The sequence below is a fragment of the Anomaloglossus baeobatrachus genome, chromosome 5 (assembly GCF_048569485.1).
Source record: "Anomaloglossus baeobatrachus isolate aAnoBae1 chromosome 5, aAnoBae1.hap1, whole genome shotgun sequence".
Classification (NCBI taxonomy): Eukaryota; Metazoa; Chordata; class Amphibia; order Anura; family Aromobatidae; genus Anomaloglossus; species Anomaloglossus baeobatrachus.
This window is the reverse complement of record NC_134357.1, coordinates 56,211,089-56,230,016: the sequence shown is the minus strand read 5'-3', so window position 1 is coordinate 56,230,016 and position 18,928 is coordinate 56,211,089.

Here is an 18,928-nt window from a genome sequence, read left to right as displayed (position 1 = left end):
AGCTGTATGTCGGCAAGACCATCAGGGAGTTGAGGCGCAGAGTGGGGGAACACAAAAATGACATCATAAATAGAATTGACACACCAGTGGCAAGACACTTCAATACTTCCCACAATGGTGACCTGAGAAGTTTTAAGGTAATGGGCATCGATTTGATCCATCCTCCCCTACGCGGTGGGAATTGGGACAAGATCATCCTCCAGAAGGAATGCTTCTGGATTTACACTCTGGATACTATGGCACCGATGGGATTAAATGAATCCCTTTCCTTTTCCCCTTTCCTAGGAGCACCTTAGAACTAGGGCTCTGCTAGGAGGGAAAGCCGACGCCCGAGTGGGGGCACCATTGGCGTGGGGTATGATAGGGTGCCGACCCCCACATGTTAGGTAGTGTGCAATAACTCCTAGGGTCAGTGAATAGTATGCACTTTAGTTTTTGGGCACCTTGCCACTTTTTGGTAACCATGTTCTGATGATCTTGTCCATCCCCCACAAATAAGAACTACTGCTCGTCTAGCCCCACTTTAAGCCCCCTCTGGCCCTATCTGGCCCCATTTGGCTGCCCTGGGTAGCTCTACCCTCTCTCTGGGAGCCCCATTGGGACACTGATTTCCTATTGACTGATTTCCTATTGACTGGTCTTTCAAATGACCTGTGTTCGGATGGGGTTGTGGAATGGTGCCTATTCTACAATAAAAATTTTTTATTCTCCTACTGTATACTTCTGTTTCTCTGTTTTTTCTGTTTTCTCTGTATACATCAATTTGGCTGCACCAGCCTAATGTGTCTTTATTAATCTTTCCATATAATTAACCTGGCCGTTGACAGTGTATATATACCGGCATCTGTATATGGACTTGGGCCTAATGCCGTATTTCTGTAAATGCAGCCGTGATAGTAAAACACGGAGGTTGCTAGGCAGCATAAACATAAGTATTCATGGTGGAGCTGTTTGCGTTCCACTCACCCGGATGTGATGACATCGGTTGAGGACGGTGACGTCTCCTCAGCGACGCTGCCTGTGGTGACGCGTAACTTCCGGTCCGGAGGTATTCTGGGAGTGCGCGTCACCACTCCAACTAATCCGCGCATGCGCCGTGCTATATCTGGAGCGTCACTCTAGACGCCAAGCGCGGCAAGCTCGAATCAGGTTTTACACGCGCCTGGATGCGGTGAGTTAATGTAACCATGGGGCATGACGAATGCGGCCTGATAGGCAGTTCCCTGGGCGTTTTTTCTGACATATGTTTATTGATATTATAGTGAATCGGGCATCTGTGGAGGGTCATGAAAAAAGCGATGCTTAGTGACGTCCACTGCTGATATCCCACCTGGACTCCCCTGATGATCCATATTGAAACGTTGGGAGTGGGAACCTTTGAATTGCCTGACTGCGGTTATCCAACTATATGGGACCTGATGTGCTGAGAAACAGCCCCCCGTGTTTTTGAGTTGGTAACCGACAATTAATGCCTGCCATAAAATCTGGAACTTGGTAAGACCATTCCTAATTAGAGAGGAATATATATATCTATTTCTAAATTCCTCTATACAAATCTGCCGATTAATACACACAGTGAGAGTTCCCCTGATGGGGGTTCCAATATGACAACTAATCTGTGTATACACCTCAGGTGGTTATAGTACGTATGCTAGCACAACTATATATCTGTGTGTAAACTGGCTGTGCTGGTAGACCTGTACACTGATGTGCAAACCAGCTGAGGCTTTGTGTGCTGCTTAGGATCTCAGTAGTTCCATACTTTGGTCCGGTTGATCGTCCAATTTTTGAGACGATTGTGAACCGTGGTTTTAACTTTTTTATGAACTATTGTTCATTTTATATGGATTAGTAAAAGTTACGTTTTAGGTCTGAATTTCCTTTTTTGACTCAGTGATTGGTCCAGCTACTTCAACAATACTTTTAAAATAAGGGGAATGCAAAACATGAATTGTTGAAATATGATTAAATAGGTACTAATGAAAGGATTTAACTGTTTTGATAATATATGGATATCGGAAAAGGACTAGTAGATTGATATGTAAATGTAATATGAAGGGAAGAGGAAAAAAATTGTATATGTACTAACATTTGATGTTCGTCTCCCACCGCACTTGCTAATGTTTTTTCCCTAAGAGTAAATAGCTACATCCATTTGCTAATAAAAAAAACGTTCTCTTTTTGTCCCTTCATATTCAATGCATTAATAAATCTAAAAGTCTTTTTTCCCATATCCACATATTCACAACCTTTACTTCCCTGAACCCCTTCCTTTTAGCTTAATTTGACTTTCGCCTTTGGTGCAGCAATGCCAGCTTTTTTCAGTTTTCTTCCTACGAATCTCATCCTGATAACGCCGGGTGTTGGAATTTGGTAACCGTTCTCCAGAACTCTTCTCACCTTTGCTCGCCTCGGTGCCCCGGGCACAGCAGTGTTGTCTTTATCTGCAATATTTACTGTGCTTTATTCTGCAGTTAAATAGTCACTAATATTTATCCAATAAATTTAACCCTTTCATATTTTATCCATTAAAATATCTTGAATTTTGTATTCTTTTTTTATCCCTGGTCCCTATTTTTTTCAGGTTAGCAGAGCATACAATTTGGTTGAAGCAGTGCGAGCTTGTTTAACCTTCCTTCTACGGTCCTATTCCTGATAAATTCTCATGATAGCACTTTCATTAATACTACCCCCAGCTTTGAACTCCTCTCACCTCGGCCTGTTTTTCTGTCCCTCAATACACTGCCATTGTGCTTGATTCGGTCCCAAGGGTAAATAAATACAAACATCAATTTGTTAATACATATATGATTTTATTAATTTTCTTCCATCATGTGTACAGTGGTTGATTGCTCTTCAAACCAACTTGCCTTCAAAAGTGAACACCTTCTTTTTGTCTTTCCACAACTGTTGGACATCTGCAGGTGCATCAGAAGCCGGAGATAAATTTGCTGCACCAAGGAGTTCTTTGACAAGGCTTATAGCCGGATCACTGCTTGGTGCCTCTGCCCAACCATGGTGAGGTAGTGGATTAAGGGAGACCTCTTGAATGGCTAGACTGCTTTCTGCCACACGGTTGGACTCTTGTGATACACCTGTGACGCCCTGGGCAAGCCAGGGGTCACAGGTCACAACATCACATGCACCCCACATTCCCGGCAGGTACACCTAGGCTAACCTAAAATCCTTGTTGCCTTCCTCCAGGGACTGATGTCCACACCAGGGGGTGGGCCAGGCGGTTGGCTCCGCCCACCGAGGAGTTCATAGCCCTGGAGGCGGGAGAACCAGGCAGTGCAGTTTAGGAGAAGGAAGTAGAAGGAAGTGGAAAAGGAGGACAGTAAGAGTGGCGACAGAAAGTGACAGTTAAGAAAGCCTGAAGTTGGTCCGGGTGTGTGCCCCGGACTGAGACAGCAAGGTCAGCAGACGGCGGTGATAGTCTGCAGGGGGACTGCTTGGAGGTTGCTGGAAGGACCGCGGACGGGTGGTGACCTGGCGGTACCGGAGCAGTATACGAAGAACAGTCAGCACCAGGGCAGGGGCTTTTTAGATCCCGGCAAGGCTAGGAGTCGCCATAATTTGCCAAATCCGTCAGTGAAGGGGACCTCTGTCTCCTAACAACCAAGTCCCGATTGAAGGCAACAATCCGACCGTTAAGGGGAGACACCGCCACCGCCAAGGCACCAGTTTCCCAAGGCCAGCGCCTGCGGGCAAGAAGGGGCTCCTCCGGCCCAGATTGAAGCCGGGGAGCGGGTAACCAGTGGGAACCCATCGCTACCAAAAAGACTTTATATAGGTGCAGGGAAGAGACCGTCACCGCTAACTGCAGGGAACATCAGCACCGTAACCGTCCGAGGGACCCGTCCAACCAGCCGTTTGTTTACCGAGAACTGTGTCGTGTTTACTGGCTGAGTGAGTACCTCCGTGCCGTGCGGCACAGCGCTGTCCCTGCGCCCCTGCACCTCCACAGGCTCCATACCCGCCTGTCCACCATACCAACCCCATCACTGGGCCCCGGGATCACCAAAACCCCTACCCACGGAGGGGCAAATCAACAAATGGCTGCTCCATACCATCACTCCCGGGCTCCCCAGACAGAGCAGCGGTGGTGTAGACTTAATCACCACAACCGTGGGTGGCGTCACGGACAATAAACTATCCCAAAACCCAATCCCCTTTCACTCACGGGCGAGGAGCGCCGCTCGAGTCCCCGGGATCCGGCCCATCGCTCGAGCCACCGAGCAGCAGCAGCAGGCTGCAGCAGATGCAGCGGCAGCCGGACCCGAGCAGTGGGAGAGCGCGGCGTCCCCTCCTCCGCCCGCGACACACCCAGGCAGTGGACTGCTAGCATCTCTATCTCTTACAGGCCTGCCACATCTTGTACTGATCAGGAGGTTACGGCATGTGGGACAAGACATCTGCATTTGCATTCTTGGTACCAGCTCAGTATTTAATGACAAACTCGTAGTTGGATAGCTGAGCTATCCTCGTTTGTTCCAAGGCGCTGAGCCTGGCAGACTCCAGATGAGTCAAGGGATTGTTGTCCATGTAGAACAGGGGTGGGCAATTAATTTTCCTATGGGGCCGCATGAGAAATTGGGATTGGTTTAGAGGGCCGGACTAATATAATTACCTCAGTTCTACCCAATATACTACATTACTACACCCCCTCCATATACTACACCTGTAATAAACTACACCACTACACCCCTATATACTACACCTGTATTATACTACACTCCCTCCATATACCTGTAATATACTACACCCCCATATACACCTGTATTATACTACACCACTATATAATACACCTCCGATATACTACATCATTACACCCCTATATACTACACCTGTAATATACTACATCACTACACCCCATATACTACACCTGTAATATAGTACACCTCCATATAGCACACCTGTAATATACTACAACTCCATATAGTACACCTGTAATATACTACATCACTACACCCCTATATACACCTGTAATGTACTACATCACTACACCCCTATATACACCTGTAATATACTACATCACTACACCCCATATACTACACCTGTAATATACTACACCTCCATATAGCACACCTGTAATATACTACACCTCCATAGAGCACACCTGTAATATATACCTCCATATAGCACACCTGTAATATACTACGCCTTCATATAGTACACCTGTAATATACTACACCTCCATATAGTACACCTGTAATATACTACACCTCCATATAGCACACCTGTAATATACTACATCACTATACCCCCATATACTACACCACAATATACACCTCCATATAGCACACCTGTAATATACTACACCCCCATATGTCACACACCCTGCTCCCCATACAGCCTGCACCCCCATATCACACACACTACACCCCATATACTACACCTGTAATATACTACACCTCCATATAGCACACCTGTAATATACTACACCTCCATAGAGCACACCTGTAATATATACCTCCATATAGCACACCTGTAATATACTACGCCTTCATATAGTACACCTGTAATATACTACACCTCCATATAGTACACCTGTAATATACTACACCTCCATATAGCACACCTGTAATATACTACATCACTATACCCCCATATACTACACCACAATATACACCTCCATATAGCACACCTGTAATATACTACACCCCCATATGTCACACACCCTGCTCCCCATACAGCCTGCACCCCCATATCACACACACTACACCCCCATATGTCACACACCCTGCCCACATATCTCACCCTGCCTGTACCCCAACTTACCCCTCTCAAACACTCTGCACCCCTTCACATCCTTCTGTCAGTCTGCAGCCCTCATATGCCACTCACCCTGCAACTCCATCTTCCCTCATATGCACTCACCCTGCAACTCCATCTTCCCACATATGCCACTAACCCTGCAACTCCATCTTCCCTCATATGCCACTCACCCTGCAACTCCATCTTCCCACATATGCCACTCACCCTGCAACTCCATCTTCCCACATATGCCACTCACCCTACAACTGCATCTTCCCACATATGCCACTCACCCTGCAACTACATCTTCCCACATATGCCACTCACCCTGCAACTCCATCTTCCCTCATATGCCACTCACCCTGCAACTCCATCTTCCCACATATGCCACTCACCCTACAACTCCATCTTCCCACATATGCCACTCACCCTGCAACTCCATCTTCCCACATATGCCACTCACCCTGCAACTCCATCTTCCCACATATGCCACTCACCCTACAACTCCATCTTCCCACATATGCCACTCACCCTGCAACTCCATCTTCCCACATATGCCACTCACCCTGCAACTCCATCTTCCCTCATATGCCACTCACCCTGCAACTCCATCTTCCCACATATGCCACTCACCCTACAACTCCATCTTCCCACATATGCCACTCACCCTGCAACTCCATCTTCCCACATATGCCACTCACCCTGCAACTCCATCTTCCCACATATGCCACTCACCCTGCAACTCCATCTTCCCTCATATGCACTCACCCTGCAACTCCATCTTCCCTCATATGCACTCACCCTGCAACTCCATCTTCCCTCATATGCACTCACCCTGCAACTCCATCTTCCCTCATATGCACTCACCCTGCAACTCCATCTTCCCACATATGCCACTCACCCTGCAACTCCATCTTCCCACATATGCCACTCACCCTGCAACTCCATCTTCCCTCATATGCACTCACCCTGCAACTCCATCTTCCCACATATGCCACTCACCCTGCAACTCCATCTTCCCACATATGCCACTCACCCTGAAACTCCATCTTCCCTCATATGCACTCACCCTGCAACTCCATCTTCCCACATATGCCACTCACCCTGCAACTCCATCTTCCCTCATATGCACTCACCCTGCAACTCCATCTTCCCACATATGCACTCACCCTGCAACTCCATCTTCCCACATATGCCACTCACCCTGCAACTCCATCTTCCCTCATATGCACTCACCCTGCAGCTCCATCTTCCCTCATATGCACTCACCCTGCAGCTCCATCTTCCCTCATATGCACTCACCCTGCAGCCCCCCTCCCCCTCATGTCCCCTCTTTTCTCATTACCAGTAATCATGTGTCCACATCTCCTTCAGGATTCAGTATCTTTGCTTTCTGCCCGGCATCCTGTGTCTCCTTCCACACAGTCACATGGGCGTGACATCATCGCAGGTCCTGCAAGATGAATTATTCCGTCTGCTGTGCTGCTTCTTCTCCTGCCGGGCGGGAACTTTTGAAATGGCACACGCAGCGCAGTACTGACAACGTCAGAGCGCGCGTGTGTGTCACTGACAATTAGTGCCGGCAGGGAACAGAGGAAAGACTCCTGCGTTCCGCTGCCTGCACTGACTGTGCGGACCTGCACAGGATCTCTCCCTGCTCGGCACGCTGCAGCCCGGCTCCACTGCACCGGCTGAAGACGGGCGGGCCGGTCACAGAGAGCAGGCGGGCCGGATGTGGCCCGCAGGCCGCCCCTTGCCCAGGTCTGATGTAGAAGATGAGTTTGAAAGAGGCCAGGTAGTGTTTAAACCTCTCGGTCACTGCCCATACAATAGCCAAAAATTCTAGCTTGAAGGAGCTATTATTGGTAGACTTCCTCTCAGTAGGGGGAAGCTTTCGACTCGCATAGGCGATGACTTTCTCCGTACTCTGCTGTTCTTGAGATAGGACAGCTCCTAGTCCATTGTTGCTTGCATCGGTGTGAACGATAAACGGCCGATCATAGTCTGGATAAGCCAGGATCTCTTCTCCAGAAAATGCTTGCTTGAGGTTTCTGATGGACCAATCTATCATCCTACACTATCAGGGGACTCTTACTTCTGGACTTTTTGTTCTGGCCCACTAGGAGGTCTTGAAGGGGGGCTGCCAACTTGGTGAAGTAATTAGTGAATAGTTTGTAGTAGCCCACCAGCCCCAGGAATTGTAGGATGGTGGTGGGTGCCTGCCAGACTCTGATGACAGTCACTTTGTCTCGGTCTAGTGCCACTCCATATGCACTCACAAAATAACCTAAATACTGTACTTTGGGCTTCAGTAGATGACATTTAGATGGTTTTACTTTGAAGCCAAAGTTGGATAGCACCTCAAAGACCTCTTCCAGATGATGCAGGTGCTCGTCATAGGTCCTGAAATATACAATAACATTGTCCAAGTACAATAGTACAGCCTCAAAGTTCTTATGTCAAAGGCAAGATTCCATAAGGTTTTGGAAGGTTCCAGGCACATTCCACAATCCGAATGTCATGCAGTTATATTCACAATGTCCCAAGGGAGTGGTGAAAGCAGTCTTTTCTTTGTTGGCCTCTGCAACAGGAACCTGCCAGTATCTGATGATTAAGTCTAAAGTGGAGAAATACCTAGCTGATTTTAACGCTGCTAAAGACTCCTCTATGCGCGGTAGGGGGTAAGCGTCATTGTGGGTAATTTGGTTAACCTTTCTGTAATCTACACACATGCAAATTGTGCCATCTTTCTTTTTAACTAACACCAAGGGAGCTGCCCAAGGACAGCAGCTATCCCTGATTACCCCTGCTTGTTTCATTTCTTTTAGCATACTTTTGGCACACTGATAATGAGCAGGAGGTATAGAACGATGCCTTTCCTTAATAGACGGTTAATATTCCCACAGGATGTCAATATTGGATGGCCTTTACCTGCCAAAAATCCAAGAGGTGTTTACTGAAAACCCGTTCGTACTCCTGGACTATTCAATACACCCCATTTTCTGGTGTGGAGGGGTGGAGTCAAAGCCAGCATGCATCTTTTGGCCCCAGTCCTCCAACTTAACTAAGGAGCCATTGTCATCTGTCGACTCTGTCTATTAAGTCAAGGGTCCTGCGGCCTGAATATCATTGTTGCTGACTGCAAACAGTTTGGCTAAGTTGGCATAATGGGGCAAGCAAACTACCTCCTCCCCACTGTTCAAGAGCCGTACCAGAACCCTGCCTTTTTTTACATCAACAACCCCCCTGGCTATCTGAATAGACTGGTTCTAGCAGAGCCTGGTAACCTCAGTCTCTGACACCTATGGCTGCTTTGCACCAGATGAGTCTCACTCCTGGGAGGGGAGCATAATAGAGTTGGAATCAATCAGCCTATGCTACCTATCTCCCCATCTGTTATTTCAACCTGCTGTTGCTGCACAAGGGCCTTAATTTCTTTATGGAGGGTGCGCTTCTCTTTGCAAGGGGCTGACTCTGACTGCTATATCCTGCAAAATGGCGATGACCTCACTTAAACAATGTTCAATCACATTTGTGCCCAGGATTATGGTAAAATTATATTCTCCTTTGTCCACATCTACTACCATGAGACCTTGAGATTTAAGTTCCACCCTCCCCACCTCAACGACAACCTCTTTGTACTCCACAGGTGTCAAGGGCTGACCATTACTTGCTATTAATGACAAGTTTCCATCAGGGCAGGGGGTGAAATCAGTCTCAGCCCAATAACTTTGGTACAGTGTGTGTGGCATTGTGGTTACCTATGAACCAGTATCCAAAATGGAGGTGAACAGGATGCTGTCAAATACAAAGGGCACAAATGGCCATCCTCCGACATACTTGCTTCTGCAGTTTGTTGAACCGGACTGTCTTAAGGGTGCTTTACACACTGCGACATCGCTAGCTATTACTAGCGATGTCGCGAGCGATAGCACCTGCCCCCGTCGTTCGTGCGACATGTGCTGATCGCTGCCGTAGCGAACAATACCGCTACGGCAGCGTCACACGCACATACCTGTTCAGCGATGTTGCTGTGGCCACAGAACAATCCCTCCTTCAAGGGGGAGGTGCGTTCGGCGTCACAGCGACGTCACAGCGGCGTCACTAAACGGCCGCCCAATAGAAGAGGAGGGGAGGAGATGAGTGGCCGGAACATGCCGCCCACCTCCTTCCTTCCTCCTTTCCAGTGGACGCAGGTAGGATGATGTTCGTCATTCCTGCGGTGTCACACACAGCGATGTGTGGTGCCGCAGGAATGACGAACAACCTGCAGAATGAAACACCAACGACATTATGATTTGGAGCGATGTGTCAACGATCAATGATTTTTGCGATCATTGATCGTCGCTCCTAGCTATCACACGCTGCGATGTCACTAACGACGCCGGATGTGCGTCACAAACACCGTGACCCCGACGATATATAGTTAGCAATATCGCAGCATGTAAAGCATCCTTTATTCCCTAGGGTTGGTCCGCACCCCCAGGAGTTGCCCATTAAAAGGACACTCTCTTTTAATGTGGCCAAACTTACCGCATCGTCTGCAGATGGGTCATCCTGTGAGGTCAAATTTATCAGTGGATCTCCTACCAGTGCGGGTCATCCGTCGCTGCCATGGTGGGATCCTCTTCTGCTGTCACCATGTGTGAGGGCCAGGGAGGACTGGTAGGCCCAGGAGGTGGATCCACTGGGCCGAGCACCCCACCTGGAGGGCAGGGTACACGGTAGCTGGAGCACTAACGTGGCAGGAATGGGTGCAGGTATCAGGAAGCAAAGACAGGACCAGGTCCCTAAGGTCACAGCGTACTTTAAGGCAGTAATAGGAAACAGGAACAAAGACCTGAGCACTTAGTTCACAAGACAAGGCATAGAAACACAAGCGATGATCAGGCCCCGTCCACATGGAGAGGCCAGTCTTATATACTCAGCACAGCCTCAGGTCATTTCCTGTTGCAGCAGTGCTGGGGATATAAGACTAGGTGAGTGGGCGCGTCCCGGTCCTATACAGAATCATGTGGCCAAGACTCAGAGTCAGACTCCTGAGACCAGGAACAGGACTCAGGGGAGCAAGAGCGGGAGCGGTAGCCATGACTGGTGGACACGTGGACTGGATCAGTGGGTAAGGAGTGGTGCTGGGACACGGGGAGCGTGACAGTACCCCCCCCTTGAAGCCCCCCTCTCCTCCGCCGAGACATGAAGGCACACCGGAGAGAGGCAGCAACGTACTTCCGGGACAACCAGGACCGGGCCTCAGGACCGCAATCAACCCAATCGACCAGGAAGGACTGCTTGCCCCGGACCGTTTTCATGGCCACTATGTCCCGTATCGGGGAACCCATGTCAGCGGCAAGGGAGGCAACGGAAAGGGAAGGACAGTCAGAAGCAGGACTGGAATCTTGGACGACCGGATCGGGTGTCTCGGACCGGGTATCGGTCATAGTCTCATCCTCAGTAGCCAGTGGACTCAAAGTCTCAACTCTAGAAGGCGGTGAAATCAAAGTCTCATCTCCAGAAGATGGTGGAATCAAGGTCTTTGATGCCTGGGGCGGTGGAACGTCACTGGATAGCGTAGTCTCTTCTGCAGGATCCTGCAGCTTGACTGAGTCAAGTGCCAGGGGCTGAGGAACAGGCTGCAAGCAGGTTTCGTGGCACAAGGGACTCCAGCGGGTAATCGCGCCAGAGCGCCAACTAATAACAGGGTCATGGAGTTTCAGCCAGGGCAGGCCCAACAGGAGCTCAGGAGCCATCCTCGGGATCACATAGAAGGCGATGGTCTCTGTATGCGAAGTGCCAACCTGGAGGTTCACGGGCTCGGTAGTATACCGGACAGGTTCGTAGAGCGGTTTGCCATCTACGGAGGTGAACCAGAGAGGCTTCTTCAGCGGGGTGACAGGGACCTGGTATTTGTCTACCGTGGCCTGGTGGATAAAGTTGCCTGCTGCCCCAGAATCGATGTGGGCCTCAGCTGAAAACCAGGTCCCCTCTGTTGTCACCGGGACAGTCTGTTTAACTGGAACCAAAGGGATTTCGGTGGCAAGGGTGGTGGTTCCCACCATCCCTTGGACCTGGGATCTACCTGGTTTCACCGGGCAAGAACGGAGCATATGTGAACCGTCTCCGCAATAGAAGCACAGGCCCCGGGCGAACCGTTCTGCACGGCGTTGCTTGGCTTGGGTCAGACGGTCCACTTGCATGGGTTCTGGCGATAAGTCACGGAAAGGCAGGGACGAGGGTGCGGTAGGTCTCTGCGGGGACAAGGCGTGGCAAGATGGTCGCTTCTCCCGGACTATCTCTTTGGTATGCTCCTGAAAACGGAGGTCAATCCGGGTGGCCAGGGAAATCAAAGCGTCCAAGGTGCGTGGAACGTCACGGCCGGCGAGTTCGTCTTTGATGCGGCCAGAGAGACCTTGCCAAAAGGCTGCCGTCAAGGCCTCATTGTTCCAGCCCAGCTCAGAGGCGAGCGTGCGGAACTGGATGGCGTATTGGCCGATGGTCAGGGTCCCTTGGCGTAGCCGGAGAAGCGAAGAGGTCACTGCGGTAGTTTGTCCGGGCTCATCGAAGGTACTTCGGAAAGCTTGCAGGAACTCCTGGATGTCGGTGATCATCGGGTCCTCATTTTCCCACAGGGGGTTAATCCAGGTCAGGGCTTCACCTTCCAGGTGTGACATAAGGAACGTCACTTTAGCCTGGTCTCAGGTGAACAAGTGCGGGAGCAACTGGAAGTGCAAGGAGCACTGGTTCAGGAAGCCTCGGCAGGACTTGGGATCCCCTGCGTAGCGAGGCGCAGCAGCAAGGCGAAGTTGCGAGGCTGTAGAGGAACCTGGTTCAGACCTGGAGACTGGTTGCTGCGTGGACGAGGCGGCGGTCTGCAGCGTATACAACCGGTGGTCCACGGACGTCATGAACTTCAGCATCCGGTTCAGGGTTTCACGCTGTTGTGCCAGCTCCTGGCGCAGCTCAGCCAGCTCGGATGTTTGCGCTCCAGCGGGATCCATGGCCTGTGCTCCAGCGGGATCCATGGCCTGATCATACTGTGAGGGCCAGGGAGGACTGGTAGGCCTAGGAGGTGGATCCACTGGGCCGAGCACCCCACCTGGAGGGCAGGGTACACGGTAGCTGGAGCACTAACGTAGCAGGAATGGGTGCAGGTATCAGGAAGCAAAGAAAGGACCAGGTCACTAAGGTCACAGCGTACTTTAAGGCAGTAATAGGAAACAGGAACAAAGACCTGAGCACTTAGTTCACAAGACAAGGCATAGAAACACAAGCGATGATCAGGCCCCGCCCACATGGAGAGGCCAGTCTTATATACTCAGCACAGCCTCAGGTCATTTCCTGTTGCAGCAGTGCTGGGGCTATAAGACCAGGTGAGTGGGCGCGGCCCGGTCCTATACAGAATCATGTGGCCAAGACTCAGAGTCAGACTCCTGAGACCAGGAACAGGACTCAGGGGAGCATGAGCGGGAATGGCAGCCATGACTGGTGGACACGTGGACTGGCTCAGTGGGTAAGGAGTGGTGCTGGTGTCGCGGGCGGGGAGGAGGGTGTCAGCACACTACGCTCACCCCTTCTGCTCGGGTCCGGCGGCTGCTGCTCAGTGGTGGCTCGAGCCGTGGGCCGGATCCCGGGGGTTCTCGAGCAGCACTCCTCGCCCGTGAGTGAAAGGGGGGTTGTTGGGTGTGGGAATTGTTTATTGTCCGTGACGCCACCCACGGTTGTGGTGATTTCACCACCGCTGCTCTATAGGCCCGGGGATGATGGTGTGTAGCAGCGAGATGTTGCGTTGCCCCTCCGTGGGTAGGGGTTGGTGATCCCGGGGCCCGGTGATGGTGAGGGGGATGCAGGGCCTGGTGGGCGCAGGGACGCGGGGGCAGCGCTGTGCCTTGCGGCACGGAGGTACTCACTCAGCCAGTAACCACGACACAGTTCTCAGTAAACAAACGGCTGGTTGGACGGGTCCCTCGGACGGTTCACGGTGCTGCGGTTCCCTGCAGTTGGCGGTGATGATCACTCTTCCCTGCACCTATGTTACATCTATTGGTAGCGATGGGTTCCCACCGGTTACCCGCTCCCCGACTACAATCTGGGCCGGAGGAGCTCCACACTTTGCCCGCAGGCGCTGGCCCTGGGGAAACTGGTGCCCTGGCAGTGGCGGTGTCTCCCCTGTACTGGTTGAGCTGTTGCCTTCAATCGGGACTTGGTTGTTGGGGGATCTACGTCCCCTTCACTGACGGATTCGGCAAATTATGGCGACTCCTAGCCTTGCCGGGGTCCGAGAGGCCCCTGCCCTGGTGCTGACTGTCCTTTGCCCTCTGCTCCAGACCGCCGGGCCACTACCCGTCCGCGGTCCTTCCAGGAACCTCCAAACAGTCCCACTCCAGACAATCTCCGCCGTTTGCTGACCTTGCTGTCTCTGTCCAGGCACACAGCCTCAGACCACTTCAGGCTGTACTAAACTGCCACTTTGCACTTTCTCTACTTTCACTTCTCTGTCACTTCAGCTTTCTTCTTCAGCTCCACTACACTTCCTTCCACTTCCTCCTCCCTGGCTGAACTGCCTGCTCCTTCCTGCCTCCAGGGCTATGAACTCCTTGGTGGGTGGACACCAACCGCCTGGCTCCACCCCCTGGTGTGGACACTAGCCCCTGGAGGAAGGCAACAAGGATTTCTGGTTAGCTGGTGTACCTGCAGGGAATGTGGGGTGTGTGTGTTGTTGTGACCTGTGTCCCCTGGCTTGCTCAGGGCGACACATTCCCCCTTAGCAAAATGCAGACCGTCCGCGGGCTGCCGTCCAACACCGGTTTTATTTTTCTGTAAATGTAAAAAGAATAAACACATATATATTATAACATATATGTATATGTATATATATAACATCATCCCACATCGGGAGGCACATTACTTTAACGTTGCAAACGGTTTACGGTTACGGTTTCCGCTCTCTCCCACCCAAGCAACCTGGCCCTGATGCTGCCCCTAAAGCCCAGGCAGCACCCCTTGACCCACAGTCCAGCACAAGTTACCCGAGCGGGATCTGTCCTTTCCCTCCAGAGGGTAGCCATCGGTTCCTTTGGTGGCTGGGCCCCAGCCTGCTCTGCTGAGGGCCCTCCCTCCAACCTGCCTCTCCGGAGGCGGCATTGCGGAAAACGGTAACGGCAAACAACTTATTTACAAGCCACTTAACGTTTGTGGTTGCCCTGCAAGTTCACGGGCTTGTCCATGAGCAGTTCCTCATGCAAAACTTTTCAAACGGTCCCCACAGGGACAACGGTGCCGGCTCCGGCCGGTTGCAAATCACTTTTGACAATCAGGTGAGGTACTCGGTATCATTTTCATCATTAGCAGAACTTTCAAACAAACTTTTCAACATGAATTCACACAACTTCAGTGGTGGTCCCAACGGGGACTGCTGCAGCGGGCATCCGCTGCCCTACTCCGGATATTCAGCTAACGCAGCTCCATCCCCCTCCACCAGCATATCCAACATGCACTGACATGCCTGCGGTGACAGGGGCACCCGGTACTCATTTCCACCGGTACACGGGGCATGGACGACCACTGGGGCTCCTACATAGTGGGAACGCTCACTTGCTCCTTCAACTGCAACAGTGGACCCGGAGCTGGGGCAGGAGTCGTCATCTCTTGCTCCTGCGTCAGGCGGGTTGCCGCCAGCTGCCGCAGCCTCCTGGTCTCCAGCATCCAACACTTCAGCCCCTTCTGCGGTAGCACGGAGCAGCAGATTAGGCGAGCTTACATTAAGGCGCCCCATAAGTAACGGCAAGGGTGATGCATAGGCCGAGACTAGGCCGGGCCCCTCAGCCGCAGCGGCCGGTCCTGGTAGGACATAGGGACGTGGGTCACCAGTCGGTTCTGCTACATCCATTCCCCCTCCGTACCTCGGGGCAGTTGTAAGCAGCTCCTCCACCTCGTTGATCCACTGCTCCATCATCCGGAAGATCTGATCCTGCTGACGCTGGTGGAATTGCATCACCCGGGCCTTCATCCAGGCCACGGTCTCGGGCTCAGGGTCTGGCACAGTCTCTACTGGGACTTCTGGCACCATGCTGTTAAGGGGTCGCGGTTCCAGCGGTTCCCCCTGGTATACTTCAGGGACGTCCCAGACGTCTGCAGCCGGCTGGCCCGCCGGAGCGGCTGGGCAGGGTATTGCTACCGGTTGGGCAGGTAGCGGGCCTAATGGCGGGGCGGCAGCAGCTATTACGGGTAGCAGGGAGAGAGGCAGGGTGAGCGGAAGCCGGCCGGGCCCCTCAGCTCCAACGGCCGATCCCTCAGGAATACAGGGGCGTGGGTCGCTTACCCGCTCCTCTAAATCCTCTTCTGCCTCGCGTCTCCACATAGCAGCCACCACATCCGCCATGTCGGTCTCCCACTCCTCCTGGAGGAGTTGCATATGGGCCTGCAGACGATTACTCAGCGGGACAGTCCGGTCCCTCAACCACGTCGCCGTGCCGGGCGCGGGGGCTTCCTCATTGGGAGTTGGGTTGTACATCTTGGCAATCGTGCCTTCCAGGAACCCAGTATTGCTGCAGAGTCCTGGCGTCTCTGCTTTTATAGCTGCAGCTACATGCAGCCAGCCGCCATCGCGTCCCCCTTAGCTCTTTCCGGCCCCTCCTCTCTCGGGGCGGGGTTTTGGCCTTCGCGCCTCTGCTACTCGAGAAGACGCTCGAGCGGGAACTTTTCGCGCCAAAGATGGCGGCTTCTGAAATTTTTCTGCTGGATACCTCCGGCGGTAATAAGGCGCACCTCTACCAAACGGCAGAGCGGTAAGATCCTGTTCGTGACGCCAAGTTGTCGCGGGCGGGGAGGAGGGTGTCAGCACACTACGCTCACCCCTTCTGCTCGGGTCCGGCGGCTGCTGCTCAGTGGTGGCTCGAGCCGTGGGCCGGATCCCGGGGGTTCTCGAGCGGCACTCCTCGCCCGTGAGTGAAAGGGGGGTTGTTGGGTGTGGGAATTGTTTATTGTCCGTGACGCCACCCACGGTTGTGGTGATTTCACCACCGCTGCTCTATAGGCCCGGGGATGATGGTGTGTAGCAGCGAGATGTTGCGTTGCCCCTCCGTGGGTAGGGGTTGGTGATCCCGGGGCCCGGTGATGGTGAGGGGGATGCAGGGCCTGGTGGGCGCAGGGACGCGGGGGCAGCGCTGTGCCTTGCGGCACGGAGGTACTCACTCAGCCAGTAACCACGACACAGTTCTCAGTAAACAAACGGCTGGTTGGACGGGTCCCTCGGACGGTTCACGGTGCTGCGGTTCCCTGCAGTTGGCGGTGATGATCACTCTTCCCTGCACCTATGTTACATCTATTGGTAGCGATGGGTTCCCACCGGTTACCCGCTCCCCGACTACAATCTGGGCCGGAGGAGCTCCACACTTTGCCCGCAGGCGCTGGCCCTGGGGAAACTGGTGCCCTGGCGGTGGCGGTGTCTCCCCTGTACTGGTTGAGCTGTTGCCTTCAATCGGGACTTGGTTGTTGGGGGATCTACGTCCCCTTCACTGACGGATTCGGCAAATTATGGCGACTCCTAGCCTTGCCGGGGTCCGAGAGGCCCCTGCCCTGGTGCTGACTGTCCTTTGCCCTCTGCTCCAGACCGCCGGGCCACTACCCGTCCGCGGTCCTTCCAGGAACCTCCAAACAGTCCCACTCCAGACAATCTCCGCCGTCTGCTGACCTTGCTGTCTCTGTCCAGGCACACAGCCTCAGACCACTTCAGGCTGTACTAAACTGCCACTTTGCACTTTCTCTACTTTCACTTCTCTGTCACTTCAGCTTTCTTCTTCAGCTCCACTACACTTCACTTCCTTCCACTTCCTCCTCCCTGGCTGAACTGCCTGCTCCTTCCTGCCTCCAGGGCTATGAACTCCTTGGTGGGTGGACACCAACCGCCTGGCTCCACCCCCTGGTGTGGACACTAGCCCCTGGAGGAAGGCAACAAGGATTTCTGGTTAGCTGGTGTACCTGCAGGGAATGTGGGGTGTGTGTGTTGTTGTGACCTGTGTCCCCTGGCTTGCCCAGGGCGACACACTGGGACACGGGGAGCGTGACACCATGGAAGATCACCTAGAGGCTAACTGGATCCTCTCTGTTGGGGAGCATGTATGGAGAGTAGGAACAGTTTTACATAAAGCAGCTCTACTTTTAGTCAATTCCTGTACTTGTTGCCGTAAATCTGAAAAACAATCATCAGCATGAGATGCTTGGTACTACAGGCACTTTGGACAATGACACTGCCCCCTGGTGGTACGTAACTGCCTGGTGATTAACTGGCTCAGGCAGACTTGGGTGGATTCCCACAGTATGCGGATTTCTCTGTCCTTGAACTGAGCGAAGTCCATATCCAGGTTTTTTAGAGACATCATGCACAGCTGGGCCTTACTAGAGTCAGACAAAAGACGCTCAATAAACTGCAATTTCAGAATTTTGTTAACATCATGTACACATTCTGGGTCAATTTGACTGATAGCCTATAGCGCTTCCTGTCAATTAAGTGCATAGTCTCTGATAGTGTCTGGTGCTTTATGTCTGCAGCTGAAAAATTGCATTTTTATTTCTGAGGCAGTACGGGTGTCAAAAGTAACTCTGTGTTTATCCAATATGCTTTTCACGGTCTTTTTTATCAGCAACTGACCAAGATTTAACTTCCTTCTGGGCTGATCCACTTTGGTTACTATGGCAACTTTAGGCTAGTCTGACACAGGAGAAACTTCAAACAGGCCGAGCAGCTTCTCCTTGAAATCGATTAAGGTGTTGGATTCGCCAGTTTACTGTGGCAACCATGCGGCACCTGGTATATAAGGCATTATTAGCGGCAATATGGGAGCCACCGCTGCGTCCTCCCAAGGGTTACTGGGATCATACATTTACACACTTTTTACGGCCTGCAGGGGTGTGACAGGGGGATTCTGTTTGTGATGCCAGAAAAAAGCGTAACTGTGCCGCCCCCAGTAGACTTCTGATGTCACGGTGGTGGGTACAAATGGGAAGTGGCTGTATAGGGCACATGCAACAGGCTTTTGTGATGGCTGTTTAAAAATAATATTAAAAAGGGGGAGAGAAAAAAATAACATAAATAAACAAAGAGTTTGTGACTCCAGTTGGGATGTTCGGTTTTGGTAAGGCTGGGCACTGCTGAAGGTCTCCAGGAGTTAGGTGGGGA